Below are 15,742 nucleotides of genomic sequence, written 5' to 3' on the forward strand. Positions count from 1 at the left end.
AAACCCAGGAGAAAATCCCTGGCTCACTCAATGAAAGAAAATCTGATTTCTGCAGAACACACACACACACACACACACACACACACACACACACGCACATACACACACACAGACACACTTCACGGATCCATTTTATAATTTCCCACACCCTTGCAATTCCAATCAAACGCCCAAGTTTAGTGGAGCTCTGTGTGTGTGTGATTGAAAACAGGATAAACACCACCTTGTAGCAGCATTCTCCTCCACCTTCAAAGAACCTCTCCACCCCTACAGTCGGGAGTGGAAAGGGCAAATAAACCACGCAAAAGGAAGCCATCCGGGGGTCAGTGAGCTGCGCCTGCTCAATAGAAAAATACCATACCATTCAGACACCACAGCGCCCGCAGCAACCTCACACACACACCTCCACAATGCGTCTGCAAAACTTTTAACGAGGGCTGTCAACAGACCACCTGCTGACAATTTCTATGGAAACCAGGCTCAGGAAGAAAGAAAACTATTTAAAATACAGTTTTTGCATCTCAAGGTTTTTTTTCACTATGTTGACAAGACAGCAGTACGAAGCCAAGCCAGTACAAGATGCTGTCTTAGTTTTATTTAGCCTATTGCGTGCAGCAATGACCTCCTCACCTGAGGAAGTGCTGGAGAAGTACGGATAGGCACGCAGACAAACCATCACTCACCTGCAACATAGTCGCCTCCGTCATTTTCATTGGTCAATGCTTTAGTTTCCATAGTACCAGACGATGCATTGGCTGTAGAAGTTATTGCTGCTCGAAAACAAAAACTCCCCAAAGCAGCTTCCCCCTCCCCCCTTTTTATTGTTTCACCCTTTCTCTCTCCTCAGTTTCTCTCCCTCTCTGTCTTTATTCCTCTACCGCTCCCGCGCTCTCTTTCCCTTCCTCTCTGCAGCGGCTGCTCTGTCTGTAGCTTAACTGCCGGAGCCCATGGCTGAGACTCAAACCCCCCCAAAAAAGCTCGGAGACGGCGGCAAATCAACGGCCAGGGAGTGTGATGTCAGCAGCACTCTCAGCCAGTCAGCGCGCGTGGCTATGCTGCTGGCGCGTCACTGGCTAAATTGAGCTCTTCATTAGCGCCTGAGCCGCAGCCCGAGGCGCCAAGCAGCGGAACTGTGGGAGGCTTTACCTTCCCACCCCCATCAGAGTGTGTGCATATGCGCGTGTGTGTGTGTGTGTGTGTGTGTGTGTGTGTGTGTGTGTGTGTGAGTAGATGGGGGCGCATTTGGGAGCAGTTTGGGTCACACATGCACGCACATTCACTCTCACACACACACCCCCTCACACCTCACACCTCACAGCCAGCAGGCTTACGCAGGGTCAGGGTGCGCTGAGGCGGCTGGCTTAGGCAGGGCTTCTGAAGACACACCGCTGTGGAGTGGTCTCGCTTTCAGCTGCACCAAATTTTGTTCAGGAAACCTCAATTTCGCATTGATTACTCTTGCTTCCACTAGTCTTTTGTGTAGGATGTGCACTGAATGACCTGGAGTTTTATGAAACTAAAGGCGGGGTTTAAAGAGACAGCCTAAAGTCTAAATGTTCCTGGTTATTGGTCTTCTCTATGTTCTTCTCTTCAACAGAATCGTCTTGGATTTATCTACCAACACAGCACTTCAAGTAGCTTTTGAGCAGCTAAATTCTCCACTGAGGTAAATTTTAGGTACCAAAACAAAAAAATGAATGAACAAATGAACTAACTAGTGAATGCATGAATGAAAAATCACACCAGTAGGAGGGTTCTCTTCAAAGAGAAAAGTAAGGTGTGATTGTCATTGCTTGGACAATCGATCCACTTTTGTTCTTGTGGTATCCCACATGGAACGGCAATCATCTTACACACACACACACACACACACACACACACACACACACACACACACACACACACACACACACACACACACACACACACACACACGTATGCACGAATGCACAAATGTTGCACAAGTCTCCTGAATCACCACTTCAGCCACAGCATCCTCTCCAAATAAAGTGTCGGCTCAGGTCCTTGACACAGAGCAGCCCAGGAACAGCGCGTTCATTAAAAGTATTTACATTATTCGCCGGCAACACAGGCCGCAGAACGGGCCAGCAGAGATAGCACTCAGCAATTATGAAACGCATCGTTTCGCTGTAATAAGAATGTTTGAGGAGACTCGATTTGAGATGTGACGGTAATTGAATCGAGAGGTGTTCACAATTTCTCAGACGCCGTTTCTGCAATTGTGCTGTTGAATTAACCCAGACAGGCGTGTGGGTTCGATTAAAACCTACCCCTTGGGCCTGGCAGGAAGCATTAATATTTCGATATTACTGTTTAAATAGTGAAAAAAAAGAAAACAACATAAACCCTCAAAAAACGCATCCTAGCTGAATATTCCAGAGAGCCCTGCAAGGTTGCAGTATGGCGTCAGTTGGAGAACAGCTGGTTGAGGACTCTTCTCTGAGCGACAGAGAGGTCCACTTGTCTGAGCGCTGCCTGGGCACTGTGTTTCTGAGTTTTCTGGGCAGCAGAAGTGGCACAGCAGCCGTCTCTCTCTGCCGCAAGGGCCTCGGCGGTGAGCTTTCTCACCATTCCAACTCTGAAGTTTAGGTGACGCCATCACACTGACAAGCGGAGGCGTGAACAACGTGCGAGTGGGTGAGAGGTGTCAACACACCGAGGCACACAGATAGATATCCATCGCACCACAACCACCCAGACACTGTGTGCTTCTGATAGGCATTGCACATTCAATGTCAGAAGCTATTCACAGATGATCTTTAAATAAATAAATAATGAATTAATGAATGAATGAATTAATGAATAGAAAGGCACACCAGTTACTCCAGCACCAACACACACACACACACACACACACACACGTACACAGACAGTGAAACCACTAGCTCATTGTTACACACAGTATACACTTCGTGTGAGAGACATGCCATCACTCTAACACCATCCAACCTGTGAGATTCTGACAGTCCAATCATAGTTCTCTGGAGAGGTGTGATGATGGCGAGCAAGAAACACAGCAGATGAGCACAACTTCTCTAATTGCCCTCGCCTACTCCACCAAGAAAATGAACCTCTTACTTATTCAATTACAAAGACCAGATGTCAGAGGCAATGTAAAATAAATGTAGTCACAAATGGCAGGCCGTTTATATTGATCATCATAAATCCAAAGGAGGTGTCATGCCAGAGCTAATTACATGTCCTCTAAATCAGACACTGAAAACCTTGCAGTGAGAAAATGTCGAACTAATTCATGGCGTGACGTCCCGGCGAGGATGGAGGCGTTGCAGGCCTGCCGTTTTGCTGGAACTCATGACACCCATGTCTCCACTTGGCAAGACAAAGGTTCTCAGAGTAGGAAAGGTTCTCATAGCGACTGAGCAAGGTAAACGTTTAAATATAGATGCTTGACGTCAAACAGTTCCACCCAAAGAGTTTGTGTCCAAATGATAATCATTTGGCTGGAATTGAGGTCTGGAATAGCTCTCACAATACTTCTAAGATTCTGTCCAGTGCTAGAAGCACATGTCTTTAGTCCTATGATTTAGCAGTTCAATGATGAAAAATGGATGAGAATTATAGTGTTTTAAGAAAGTACCTCCTCCATATATTTCCAGAACTTCCACTCTATGCTCTAGCCTACTTCATGGCCCCATTGCTAAGTGTGTGGGTGTGAGTTATGTGTAAGTATGTTACTACTGGGGGCGACGCATGTGTGTGCATTTCTGTGTCTACTGTTGGGGAGGTAGGAGAGGGAGGGGGTGTACACATCAGTGCCCAAAAGCGTTGATTTCCTCCAATCCTGACGACCCATCAACCTGCCAATATGAGTGTGCACTGTTGTGTGTGCACTGAGTTTCAGTATTAATCAACCGTTAACGCCCAAATACTCTCTCACTACGTACATAGTGCACGTACAGGTTTACACAGATCCATTTCAGACAGTCTTCCCGCGGTAGCTCCCCTGAATGAGAAGGGGCCGGAATGACGGAATACAGACTATGCAGAGAGCTGTGGCTGACAGCCGTCAAATTCCCTAAATCGCCCAGCAGTTTCCATCCTGAAGTCGCGACAAAGAAAATCAAAGTGGCCCCATCACTCATGTCTCTCAGACTCTAAAGCTACAGATCAGAGAGGGGGTGGGGGAGAGGAGGGGGAAAAAATCTCAAATAATTACAGCTTGCCCTACGATTTCACAGTACAGTTGTCTTTTCTTTCTGCAGAAAGAGAGAGAGGGAAACAGAGAAAAAGCAGAAGAGGAGAAAGAAAAAGAGAGAGAGAGATAGGAACCCACCCAGCATTCAGGCAGCAAACACCTGGCACACGGCTGGTGAGACAACACTTCCAAGCACCCGTCCGCCCTACTCCCCCCCCCCCCACACCCCTCAACATTTGCATAATAAAGAAAGCGTAATGGCAGCACTTACTAATTAAGCCTCGCAATGCAATTTCTCTTCTTTTCTAGAACAAAACGGGTGGTGCATAGAGTGAAAGCGAAACAGAGAGAACGGACGAACGAGGGAGGGAGACAGAATAAGTGACAAATACGTTTATTTACATTTTTCCCTAAGGGACTCGTCGATTCCTCCACGGAGAGGGGGGGGGCCCTAATGAGGTCCCTGGAGGGGAAACGAAGGCCTGCAGTCTTAGTGCACTGAGGAACATGACAGAGCCCGTGAGGACACAAGTCCATCCTCATTAGAGCACAGGCAGGGGTGGGGAGGCGTGGGGAGTACAGCCAGCCCGACATAGCAACGTGTTACTGAAAACTTGCGCCATCAGGTAGATGTTTGTTCAGGTGTGTGTGGTTATGGGTGGATGTCTGTGAACAACAGTGGTTCTTCAAAGGTGCTCGAGAAGTAAAGCGGTTCAGTTCCAAACCCATCTGTCTATTTGAAATTACTGCCTACACCATGTAATAATCCCTCCCGAGGAGCTCAGGTTTTCCACTTTTCCACTTTAGCTCTCGCGCACATTCAATTTTCAGTTAGAGCCCTTGTGAAACAAGAGGAGAGATGGTGACAGCAGATATCATTTTTTTTTTTAAGTTCTTTGAAAAAACAGACTGTTGTTGTGATACATAAATGTGCAGCAATTGTGAGTTGAGGATGGATTTGTCAAGGATGGCTCAAACAAAGTCATTCATATATTAGACTAGGCTACTAGCCTACTCTAACATGACTAAACAAATGAATGTTACACAAGCAAATACAACTAATTTCAATGTTTTATTGGTTTAGAAAAAAACAGCTGCCATAAAAAAGAAATCCATCTTGGACTACTGTAGCATTAAAATAGTGTCCTCATCATCCATACTTCATGCGTAAGGTAAGAGCAAGACTTTTATTCAAATCATATAATTAATTTTATGCTTTGTTCTATGTGTGGAGACCAAGCCCATCACAGTTGCCTAGTCTTTTAATGGATAGACATCTCCCAAACAAACTTAACTAAACCCAAACTCCTTGGCTCTTTACAAGTTTTTGATTCATCAGTAGACACTTTTTCTTTACAAATACAAGCCAAATCATTTAAATTACTAGGCAACCTAAACTAACACTACCTACCTGTTTTTTCCGGTTTGATTGCCGCATTGTATTTAATTCCAAAAGTCCCTAATTCAGCCCAGACTCGGCCCTGGCCCACTCCATGACCAAACCGAGGCTGTTTGGGCCACAGCCCCGGTCCAGCGATGTGATGTAAACAAAAAGAGTTTGAGGCTTTCGGAAATGTGCCAATATATGAACCGCTCATGCCAAAAACCATGCCATTTGCTACCTTTGTGGCTTACTAACTTAGCAATTGTCAGCAATAAAGCCAGGGAACGTGGTGTGCAAATGCTATTACAAATAATTGATTAATATTTATTTGTTATAGCATTATAATATGTTTTTAGTTTTTCTGTGTTCATTGTACTGCAGTGGTCAGCTGAGGGTCGTAGCCTAGGAAACAAGTGTTGCCGTGCTCTCCTTGGTGGACAATCTACGCAATTACAACACTGGTAATAAAGGTGAAGGATCAATTCTCGGCTCTCCATTACTTTTTTATACGATCATTTATCTGCTTTTCCGATTTATCTGAAATTACCTCATATCGGCCGATATTATCGAGGGGGGGTGGGGGGGGGGGGGTCTTACAAGATCACACAAGACAGGCCTAGAGGTGTATTTTACTGCTCAGAAACCCTTTAACTGAAAACAGCCTATACAACACAACCACAAATTAAACAGTTTTGATGTGTTTATAAAAAATTTCATATTTCTGTTAGGTCTGTGCTTGAACTGTGGTACTCTTTTACAACATAACTACGTGTGGAACAGTGGAACGCAGACGTAATCCCAGACAAATGAATTAGAGAGAAAAAAGGGACAAGATCTCGGCAACAGAACATAACCTTTGGAGGACACCTTGTCCCATTTTTTTCCCCCAAAAAAAGAATGTCATGAACATGGCAACAGACATCTTCTGACACACAGAGCTCAGTGGAGCACAGCCTCCACCCGCTGGAAGTGAGCTTTAAAGGGATTGAACTCACAATGCTAAACTCCCTTAGTGATTGACCTTTCCATAAAGAGACATGAAAAGCCTTGCCATCACCACTCCAGAAGAGAAAGGGCAGTGGTGTTTGAAGTGTGCTACTGAACCCTGCCAGTACCCCTGTGTCTCACTCCACATATTAAACAAATCACTGATTAAGAAACTGTGTCAGGAAAGAGACCTACACTTACATACACAGGCCTATATAAACGAGTGGAAAACTTGGTCACCCCAATACTGCCATTATTATGACCAGACAGCTTCAATATTAAATATTAAGGGTCCGAAAAGACTATAAAAGAAGCAGATGAAGCTGTTATCAAGCAGTGAAAGCAACATGACGCCTTTAATTTAAACTGGCTTCTTTTTTTCAATCATCTTTTCTATGCACTGGCTGTGAGGTTTGATGCTGGAAGTCATGCTTGAAGTAAGCAGTGAATGAGCACCTTAAAAAAAACAGTGCCTTTTGTTCATTGATGGCTGAATATTTGCTAAGATGCATGTGTATGTTCAGCTACACTCAGGGCAAAGACCGGCGACTTGTCATCCACGATCGTATAATCAAAACTAGTGGTGGATCACAGCACTGACAAAAAACAGTGGTTTAGGTTGGGTAAGACATTTCTACCTGAAAGACCATTCAGTTAAATGATAAAAAGAAGTGACCTACTTGCTGGAAGCACGTGTATTAAAAACAGCCTTCTGCATTTTGTTGAATAATGTAATTGTGTTTGTGTTGGCTAATGCAAATGGTGCTTCTATCTCTTAAGCAGGGAGAGTAGGCTAGCTCCTGAGGGTGTTGATATACACCGCCATTTGTTCACCTCTTGCCAGCACTAATGCATCACCCTGATGTTATAAATATTACCTGTGACAGATACAGGCCAAGCACAAGCAGAGATTGCCAAACAATACCACATATAAAATTAGCCTTAATGTGATTAGATGGCCTGAAAAACCTGGTCTGGAAAACATTATAGTTTGACATGTTGGGAGAACAGTAGATTGTAGTTGCTAGGTATTTTTTCCTTAACACTTGGCTGTTTTTTGGCACGCAATGTTTCCCTGTGCCCCTGACCATGCCCTTATACAGACTGTACTATGTTAGACTTATTATGTCTAGCTGTTGTATTGGTGAGAATTTTCGCACTTGTTTGAACACCTTGTAGCTGAGCTGTAGCTGAGTGTTTGCAAATAGGCTTAAATCCCTAACGTCAAGATACATTAACATAGCGGCCCCTGGGCTAAGGACTTGAGGTTAGGACTGAAGCAGAAGAGAGCCTATATCGCCTCCGAAAGAGCCAAGATCTCAATCATAAACAATGTGAATTATGTTCAGGATGATTCGTTTGTTTATAAGAATGAACCTAACCAAAAGAGGAATCGTGCCACATGCTCTAACCAAGTGGAAGGACTGGTCTACAGACTTGTCCAACCTTTCACTGAAGGCAATAGCCTATATGCCAGGGACAAAGCAAAGCAAGTGGAAAGTGAATGAATAGAAGGAGGAAAGAGACTACTGTATAAGAAAGAAAAGACAGCTTTTCAAATATTTACAGGCTATTCACCAATATACACCCAATTAATATAATATGTTGTTTCAACTCTTTCACGGGAAAACGTTCTTCCGTGGATATGAACTTTACTATTAACATTACAAGGTGTATTATGCGTCCTCTAGACATAATTTCTGTTTAGACAGTAAACGGTAGGCCTAATGACGAAAGATGCAATTTTGTAACGTCAGACCCACTTGTCGAGATATGAGTGACTCGCGGTGGCTTGCTATACTAGCTAATTTATGTTGGTGAACTAACCTTAAAATAGTAGACGCTGCAGCAATGGTAGCTAACGTTAACTTCATAAGCTATGTGATTTACAACTGCCATTGATTACAAATCATCTTTCATTGCTGTGATACCACATCATAGGAATTCAAGTTCGTTCAATGCTTTGGTCTTTGATCCGATTGAACTTTATCCGCTTCGATGGCCTCACATCACAGCGTATAACCAAACTTGGCTGACGTTAGCCAGTTATCGATAACCATGAAACTTGAATTAATTTAGCAATTTAAGATTCACTAGAGAGGTTATTACGACTCACTGCAAACATGCAAGTGACTTTTCTCGGCACTGAAAACTTGTGCATGAGAGGTTTGGATGGCCGTAAAATAACATCATGAACTAACGAGTTGCACTTTAATTAACGTAACTGAACTTTAGAAATGTCCCCGGGGAATAAGGGACGTTATGGGCTCACCTTACTTGGTATGACTAGCTAATAAGCCAGACACTGAATGCAATACCTTTTTTGAATCAAATGGGAGGTGACATTAATGTAATTTACCCTCATGCTGACTTGCTTTAAAACGCGTAACGTTACGAGATAACGTACAGGCGATTCCCTGCAACAATGACCGTAACAATGAGCCATACATTATTAGCTAGCCATCTTACCTAGGATTTAAGTAGATAGAATGAATGTCATACTAGATAAGAGGGCCTCGTGAGACGGCCAGCTAGCTTACTTGCTACCTAATTTAGCTGGTGGGTTTACATTTAGCCATTCAACCTGCTAACGTTAACTAATTCGTATAGCTAACTACATAGCTATACAACTGGTTGAGGCGGTAATGAACACCATTTCCACATGAAAAGTTATCTACTCACTGTCATCAACTAACTGAATATGAACCATATATTAATGACAAGAAAGGATGCGCTTGACGGCTCAAATGTTTCATTGGTTTTACTAGGATAAGTTAGCCAGAACTACGTTGACCGTACCCAGCGGCCTGGTTAGCGAGCTAGCTAACTCGGTCATCTAATGTCTGGATTGTCATGGATTAGCTTGCTAGCAGAATGCTAACCTGTAAACTAGCAAGCTAGCCAGCTGGCATGGGATTGGTCTCGCAAATTATGCTTAAAATGATTTCATTGAAATTTCGGAAACGTCATCAAAGACTGAAAAATGACCGTAAATCGTCTTACCTTGTCCACAATAAAGACAGTAGCTTCAGCAAACAACTATTGTGACACGGTGGACAAAATTATTTTGTTATTCAATCTAAATAGGAAACATGAGAGCTCGGCGAGAGAAAGAGCGTCCACAGACGGGACCGAACAGCATGCTACACATCGACTGACAGGCCATATCGTCCAATCATTGTAATCACCTTAAAATATCGCCAAAGTCTTCCTCGAGTACCTTTGATATTACGCACCAGTTAGATTTGTTTAAACTGACAGACTTTACGAATGACAGCTAGTGTAATGAGTAGATTAGGATATAGTATGATGTTCTTCTTGGTGAAATCTTGTCAGGTTTCTGTGAAATCTATTTGCCAGTGATTAGTGCGCCATGCGACAACCATGGATAACTATTGTCTTGATCGAAGAATTTTAACGCACGTAGAGAACTAACGTATCCCATTAACAATGAAATGTGTAAAGTTAGCTACAGGAAACTGTTGGCATTCACTTCGCACAGCTGTTTACCAGTCTTGGGTCATTTTGGGAGGATGAATCTAATGTTCATATCATTAGTATGGCACTGACCATAGTCCTTTACTGAAACAGCAACTCACGAAAGATTAGGGCACTCTTATTGTTAGGTTATTGTCATATTTTAATTTCAACAGGACCAAAGATGTGACAGCAGCCTATTTTGACACTTGTCAGTCAAGTGCTGACATTCAAAAAATCAATAAAACCAGATAGACAGCTGTGCAACCTGAATTTCTGTCAACAGAAATTGCCTATAAGTCGCAGGCCTTCAAGTCACATCCTCTTAATTCTTAAGGCATTTAATTGTCATTTAGAGACAGAGAACATAAAATCCATTCAGAACAATTAATAAAGTGCTTCAACAAAATAATTTAATGTTAACTAGTTAGGCTATTTAGATTTTAAAATGTTGGCATGCCACCGACAGTTGGTTCTGCTAGCCCATAGTCATTTTTCACCTTAAAGGGCTTCTAGTAGACTGCCATGAACTTCTGTTTAGCGTCTGATATTTTAAATAGACTATGCCAAGGATATGACTTTAAAATTCCAGGAATTGCTAACATTTCATGTTGTTTTCTTAATATCCACTCCCATTTAAACTAAAGATAATGATGGTCTGAGAGCTTACTAGAAGTGGCACACCAATGGTGTACGGACCAAAACCACTGGTGGACCAATGTATGCTTCCTGTCCGGGCAGCCAAACCAGGACGTTTGGACACCCAGTTTCACGTAGTTGACTGTAACTAAATGGGTTCTGTTTTGTTTCAGTTTTTACTCATTGATGAAACTACTGACTTCACTTGTTACATGAAAAAGATCAGCAGGGTTCTTGTTATGCAAGCTGTTTAGGATGAGCCTAATACATTTCCACCTGTCCGTGCACAGAGATGGGCAAAAATACATCAAAATGTATTTTGATACAAAATACAAAATACCCCTCAAATAAATGTATCAAAATAAAATACAAAATACTGGTGCCAGAAAATGTAACAAAATACAATACATGTATTTTGTATTTAAAATATAGGAAATACTTTTTCTGGATTTTCCGTTTTCTCACAGTTTGGTATAGCAGAGCATTCAGGTTTGGGCTACATAATGTACACAAAGCTCTGGGGAACCCCACAAATAGGAAAAACAGTCACAGAATATCAGTGTAAGCAAAGCTATTAAAAGACAACAACTTGATTGATTATGTATGTATATATATATATATATATATATATATATATATATATATTTGCAGGCAGCAGCTGTGTGACTCATGTTTTCACTAAACAGGGATCTCAATGCAATCTCTATGGCTTCCGGGAGGGCTCGCCCCACCATGCTTTTGTCATACGTAATTGTGTATAAGGACGTCATACGGCTTTGATCAAGTCACAGGCCGTGTCTATCACCGCACACTTGCACACTTCAAACACTGACTTTCAGTGCTTAGGGCGTTCACACTGACAGAACCAGCAGAATTCAGGGCACTGAAAGTACCTGGATGGCGCACTGCAAACGGTCAAAAAATGCAGTGTGAAATAATGGACACTACTCACTCTAAACGGGCGCCATCTTGGCTACGTAGCGGAAGAGGAGGAGCCCTTTCCGGAAGCTTTTCAGTTTGGAAAGTTGGCTGACTGACGCTTCGCAAATCACTTCAACCATTATTGCTGGTTACAATAACTGTGTTATCTGATAGTACAGTGTCTATTTCTCTGTAACTTTTAAAAAATCTAAGCGAGAAAACGCTAAAAGATGTACATTTACATACAAAACACGGCTGTCAGCAGAGTTTTGGTCCGCCATCTTTGTTTTTCGCCAAATTTCCAGGTGGCCGGAGCACAGATTTACGGGTTAAAGGCTCCCACATTTGTGTCTCTCAGTGTTCCATTTGAGACAACACTAATCAGCGACAGAACAAACTACATATGTAAGTGCACTGTATTGCAGTGCACTGTATTGCAGAGTAGTAAAGTGTGCCGTAATACATTCTGTCAAGATGGCTAACGTTCGGTGCAACAACTCGATTCTCTCTTTGAAAGAACCTCCTTTAAGTCGGCGTACTAATGAAGATAAATTGACAAGGATCAAGACAGCTATCTAAGTTTTCGAACACAGCCCTCTTTTGTGAAAAAAATGGATTTAACGTGAGAGTCAATGAGAGAGATCTGGGCGATTTCCATTTCGCCCCAAAAAGGGGCGGGGTCATTTGAAGCACCACTTTTGCCTGACTGTTGCCTGATTCGACAATGACATTCAGAGGCAGATCAGATGGTCTAGTGGTAGAATCTGACAGAAAAAAAATCTCCTTCTGCCTTAACAATGGAGAAAGTATTTTGAGTATTTTAAATACAAAATTACTCTACTCTAAAGTATTTTGATACAAATTACGTTAGATTTTTTATCGGCCCTATCAAATACAAATTACAAAATACTCAAAGCAGTTGAAATATGTATTTCAAATACAAGTAATTGAAATACTGCCCATCTCTGTCCGTGCACATATCGGTCTTTGGGGGAAATTTCAGAATTTCTGGGTTGTGTGAACGAAAACTCTCCCCCTTTCTTCAGGGTTTGGCTACAGATGACCGATCTTTGTTGTGTTTCAGATTTAGCTAAAATTGCTCTGCAAAACAAATCCCTGAGGAGACTGCAGAGATTGAGGAAGATTATCAGATCGACAGCATTGGAACCAATGCTTGAAGCAAGCAGCGTTGGAAAGGGTCAGAGAGTCAGTTTGGAGAAAAGAGTATGGGCGCATCATTATGATAGAGAGACTAGAGTCTTAAGGGGTAGTCAGCCATCCGGTGCAAATCAAGCAAGTGACAACCTGGAGTATTGATCACAGATGTCAGATGGTGTCTTCTTCATTGTATAACACTGTGTTTCGGAGTCTTTCATAGTCTACTTTATGAAAAGACCAGCTTCTATTCAACCATATGGCCATCTGCCATGCATTCAATGAACAAATGGCTGGAGTCTTCCAAACTCTTGGCAGTGACCTACACATCACCTACATGTTGACACATACACAAACATTTTTATTGTATAATATATCACGTAATGCAATCACACTTCCTCTCTCTCCGTCTCTGAATCAGACACTGGTTGGCATCTGAACTGAGTCATTCTAGGAAGCAATGTTACATACCACTGCTGAACACAAGAGAGAAACTTTGGGTTCATCCGAGGGTAACATCTCCCTGCCACCCCGTAAAAATAAACTGGTGCCTTTGCAAAGGCTGTTGCTGGTGCTGCTGACGTGTGTGCCCTGCTAAAGAGATGGCTGATCCGTGGCCCCGTTATTTTTACATAATCACTGAGTGGGAAGCCGGCACTGAGAGAAGGGGGCTACTGCAGTGGGCAGAAGAGAGAGCTCTGTTTGGAGCCGCTGAGATGTGTGGGCAGACACCCTCGAATGGATACCAGCGCCTCAGTATCTCAGTGTAGTTGAAGAAGCTGTAAAAAACAAAAAAAATGAAATTATGTAAATACCCTTCAAAGCAATGGTGACACACACCGGATATGGTTATGAACTCCAGCACTGCAAAAATATCCACAGATTTGAAAAAAAAAAAAATCAGGCTATTGTAGTTGTGAAAGGCGAAGTAGATAAATAAACAAGTAAATGAATGAATGAATAAAGACAGTGTAACACTCAATATACTAAATCATTTCAAGGAGATGTACTGAATTAAGGAATGCAGCTCACTGTATTGACAGATTTTTGGTCCTTATTAATAGATTCATAGTGGTAGATTGAGGTAGGATGAGAGGTACTGACCGCACACTACAAGTGATAGGCTTACCATTTTGAAAATTAAATCAATCATGTGAAGGTCCATCCAAGCTGGTTTGATTGCAATCAGTATACAGACACCATTTAGGCCATCATATTGCTTTTTCCTTTGAGTAGCAGTGAAAAATGGATGAAGCATGACATACTAAATCCTCACAGAGCCTCCTAACTTCTTTCACAGGTAGAGATAGCACATTTTGGATGCTCCTGTCTCAAACATATAGGCCTTTGGGGCATACCTTTTGCCACTTTCTTGCTTTTTTCCTACCATGTGCTATCACTGAATGAGTTTTTTATCTGTAAATTGATCGTAAAGACAGACGTCTGCCACTTCTTTTCAGCTGAAATAGAGGGGTCACGTTTTGCCCTCACTTATTTAGCAAAGCTGAAGTGCCATATTGGACCAATCAGGTTCACACTCGGAGCTCCATGAGGTCCCATATGGCCTCTGCCTTATTGTGCAAAGCTGGGTTTTTACCCCCCACTTTATTTGGCACCTCAGACATATTTTAGAGGGTAGTTGACTCCAATATTCAAATTCATCTGAATGGTCTTCGCTTTTTGTCTTCCATAATGTCAGTGGTGTGTTTTTCTTCCAGTAAATAGACTTGGAAATCATTTCACTTTATCTGTGCCCCCTCTTCTTGGGTGCATCACTCTTTGATCAAGCTAGCTGAAGCTGCTGTAAACAATAGGTATATTTTTAATCCAGCCAAATGTCCTTTATGACAATTATGTGTGCCCTCTACAATACATCAGGTGTGCTATATAATAGTCAGATATGCATGACTACTACATTATCTACAGCGCATAGACTGTGTGCATGTTTAGTCATCTCTGTGTGTTTGTGTGTGTGTGTCTTTTCATGCATGCGTGTCCATGTGTATGTGTGAGTGTATGCAACACGTAATAGAGAGAAGGAGATTGAGAGATAGAAAGAGAGAGAGAGAGAGTAAACTTTCTGTGTGATTGAAATTGCCCCTCAGAGTGAAGGGTGCATCAGAGAAGTTATTGGAGTCAGGTGGCTCTAGAGGCGGCGGCGTGGGCGTGAGGGAGCACTGCGGCTCTGAACACAGAGCCCCGCGCTGACTCACCCCGGTGGGTGAGGGCCAGCAGAACATTGGGACACCCACGGCTTCGCCCACTTGTGCTCCAGCTTTCCGCTGCCCTGGAGAGAGCACTGAAAGAGAGAGAGAGAGAGTGTGTGTATGTGAGAGAGTGTGTGTGCATATGTGTGAGTGTATGTGTGTGTGTGTGTGAAAGAGAGAGAGAGAGAGAGGGAATGAGGGGGAGACAGATGAAGCACTGTTTTTCACGGCTACTGACAGCCCTCTCTTATAAATAGTTGGGCTGATGTATCTGATGGTGGGTGTATGCTTGATTTAAAAGAGAGAGAGAGAGATCTTTGGCTGTTAGTGTAAGTCACAACCCAAGGAGACAAATGTCTCGCAGACCTTTCAAATCTTCAAGATCTAAAGATTAGATCTACCATTTAACTCTGCATTCCCCTGTGTTGGTTCAATTCACAGTGGATGGGAATCCCACACTTCAACACATTCCTTTACAGAGATGCTGCTGATGTTTCTACTGCATGACCACCTTTCCATCTCTCCCATATCGCCAGAACATACATTCTCATCCACCAGGATGGGAATAGGCTAATTGGCCATCTCCAATTTGGGCTCGGCCTTCATAATGTTATGGTTTTGTCCTGAGCCCCTTCAGCCTCGATGTATTTATGAACAGGGGCACCATACAAGCCAAAGCATTGGCGTCCATCCCCAGGGAAAAATAATGACACAATTTTAGCAATTTGACATATATATATAGACTTATTTATTATTTTAAATCTTCACTAAATCAGTTTTTGTAGTTCAGTAATC

General features: G+C 42.6%; 1 protein-coding gene across 9 annotated transcripts in view; it reads right to left on the reverse strand.

The window, feature by feature from the left end:
- The window catches only part of LOC105899388 (R3H domain-containing protein 1), a 35,917-nt gene extending 26,198 nt beyond the window's left edge, over window positions 1-9,719 (reverse strand). For 6 of the 9 annotated variants that reach the window (XM_031585519.2, XM_031585504.2, XM_012826567.3 and 3 more), the window contains exon 1: window positions 9,552-9,719. The gene's annotated coding sequence lies outside the window, so the exon portion shown is untranslated. Of the gene's footprint in view, window positions 1-683; window positions 1,176-9,551 lie in introns of those variants that run through there. The other 3 variants (XM_012826570.3, XM_012826569.3, XM_031585491.2) reach the window with 2 other exon arrangements.
- Window positions 9,720-15,742: the final 6,023 nt, after the last annotated feature.

This window comes from Clupea harengus, chromosome 2 (assembly GCF_900700415.2).
Source record: "Clupea harengus chromosome 2, Ch_v2.0.2, whole genome shotgun sequence".
In the NCBI taxonomy this organism is placed as follows: Eukaryota; Metazoa; Chordata; class Actinopteri; order Clupeiformes; family Clupeidae; genus Clupea; species Clupea harengus.